Consider the following 2931-nt stretch of genomic DNA (forward strand, 5'->3'; position numbering starts at 1 on the left):
ACTGGATGTATAAAAGGCCCCCGCAAACAATGAAACAATGTTGCGGAAGCAAATGTTCCCCCTTTTTGCGGCCCCGGGAAACATTTGTTGCGGGAAGCAAAAATGATTCTGAATTTGTTCAGAAACATTTTGCTTCCTCAGTAAAATGTTTCCTCGTTTGCGCGCGTAGGAGACATTTCGGTAAACAATGTTTCCGCAACAATGAAGGGGTAGTTTCTAAAGAAACTGTGGTGCTGCGTCGGCGGGGAAGTAGTATACAAAAATTTGGTTTATCAACGGAGTTGATAATGTAAATTGACCACCGTACAGAGATTCTAAAAGCTGACGTTTCGAGCGTTAGCTCTGACGAAGGGCTAACGCTCGAAACGTCAGCTTTTAGAATCTCTGTACGGTGGTCAATTTACATTATCAACTCCGTTGATAAACCAAATTTTTGTATTTCCGCAACAATGTTTTCTCGTTTGCGGGCGCCTTAAAATCAAAAACAACAATGACGATTAACTACAATTTAGGCCTAGAATGGCTCAGCACTTGAGCACCGGTGTAATTTTGCAAAAATGGCTATAAAAGAAAATCGACAGCAAGCACTGAATCGGCGATCGTAACCTCTAAAAGATGAATACACAATGATCCGCCCAAAAACAACAAACTGGGCTAAAAGCTGAGGCCTCACAAAAACTGTCCGCTCTGGGTAAGAGACATGGACCAGCTAGAAAAATAAAGAACCCATCCTATAAAACTTCCCAAAAATTGGGCATGACTCATGTACTAAAACCCGAAACACCGAAGCGAAACCACCGGATCGAAACTATGGGAACCGCCGAAACCACCGAAAAACCGGAACGAAACTACCGGAACCACCGAAACACACGAAACAGCTCTTAAAAGCAGTTATTTCGAAGAGATAGTTAATGGTGGAGACTGAATTTGATTTAGAAGCCACTGTTTGCTTGAATGGAACTGGCAACTTTGAACAAAACGACTAAAGCCATATTTTTACTTACAGTGAAGCTACATCAGGCATGAAAGGGTTTAAGAAAATCTTGCGATCTGCATGGTCATTATGCGCCGATCAAATCGAAACTTCAACATGTTGGCATGTTTATACACAAGCTTTATTAAAGACAACAGGAGCCGACGACGATTGTTCTTTAGTAGGGTTTGACAGAAAAATCCAACAATAGGGCAGGGTAGTTGAGCACCATTTTGGCCCGAGGGGGCGGGAATTTGAACGATCCAATCTTCGAAAGTTCAAATTCCCGGGATTTTCCCGGGTGAGGTGATGTTGAAGTTTCGAGTTGATCTGCGCATTATGGCTGTTTCGATAGCTGTTTCGCTGGTTTCGTTCCGGTTGTTTCGTTTCGGTGTTTCGAGTTTTTGTACATGCCCGAAAAATTGCGGGTAAAAGATGTGAACCTGGAATCAGGCTAATCACGTGCAGTACCTACGTTAAATACACCAGTCGCTACCAATAATCCCTCACAAACACCTACTGCAACCTAGGCCCTGTCGCCAAATATTCAATTTCAGGCTTTTTCGTTACCACTCAGTTGCCAGAAAATCCACTTTACACAAATTGATAGTCCTGTTAAGCACATTAGGGTGCCCTAACTGATCAAGGAAATGCCAGAGGCGTTAATCGACATGATTTTCGGACTTTATAGGAAGAAATCGGTTGAATAAAAGGCGAGTATTACAAAGAGGTGTCTATTTTTTTTATATAAACTGTAGCTTTACGCTCCTTAATATACAACGCTTGTATGTGAAAAATAAGCAACCGCTTGAGGGACATACTTGTGAGGGCAAAATTACCTGCAAATTTCCGATGATGAGAAAAAGGACAGTGGAGTGTCTGTGTACAGGGTGGTTAGAGCGTCGCACCGGAATCGCGAGGTCACGGGTTCAAACCCCGTTGAAGTCCTGAATTTTTCAGACTTCTCTACGCAATTCCAAAAATTGCGCTCATAACTGCGAAGATCATAGCTTCACTTGGTTTTATTCTTTTGCCGAGTTGAAGGGGGGAGGTAGGTTATTAGATGCGAGACGTGTTTAGATCAAAGTGGACGTTTATTACCTCATTTATCACATACGGAGCAAAATTACTGAATGCTGATTGGGTGAGACGGAGGGCATTTTTTCTTAATCAGGAGGGCACTTTTGGTAATCAAGAGGGCATGATTACTTGGTCCTGACTGGTTAACAGTTACTTATCCAGAGCAAGCGAAGTTGCAAGAGAATGTTCTTCCAGATTCTTACTCTGATGGATTTTTTTTTTGTTGACAGCAACGATTTACTGAATTGAACTTTAACCGAATGAAAGCGTATTTTAAAGTTGATTGTCATTTGTCACGACATTATAGTGAACGGGCTTCTCTCAATAATTTTGGCCTTTATGTGATAAACATGTAATCGCAAAAGTGTGCTTTCATGTAATTAAAGATTAATTTCCCTCGTATTTTCAAAGTTTTCCAAATTGCCCTCGTCGCTGTGAAAACGTTGAAGATACGCGAGAAATAAATCCTTTATTGCCCTCGCACCCATGCGATTACATATACTTGCAATAACTGACGTCAAGAGAAAATGAGGGGACAGAGAGAGAGGCTCCCGGTCCAGCCCTTGGGATATGTCATGTCCACGAAAGTTATTTTTAGACGTGCGGAAGTCTTTGTTGTGGCCGAGGTCTGTCTTCCGAGACGTCCGCATGCAGGCCAACCTTGGTCTGATGTTTGAAAGAAAATAAATATTCATCAGCCTTCCACGTGCGCCGTTATTTTCTCTTTTCACTAAGAACCTGAGAGCGAGGCAAGACTATATGCGGACGTCACGGAAGACAGACTTCCGCTAGAAGAAATACTTCCGCTTGTCTAAAAATAACTTTCGTGGACATGACCAGGCCAACGCCCTGAGCCTCCCTCTCTGTCCCCTCATTTT

Source organism: Montipora foliosa, chromosome 9 (genome assembly GCF_036669935.1).
Source record: "Montipora foliosa isolate CH-2021 chromosome 9, ASM3666993v2, whole genome shotgun sequence".
In the NCBI taxonomy this organism is placed as follows: Eukaryota; Metazoa; Cnidaria; class Anthozoa; order Scleractinia; family Acroporidae; genus Montipora; species Montipora foliosa.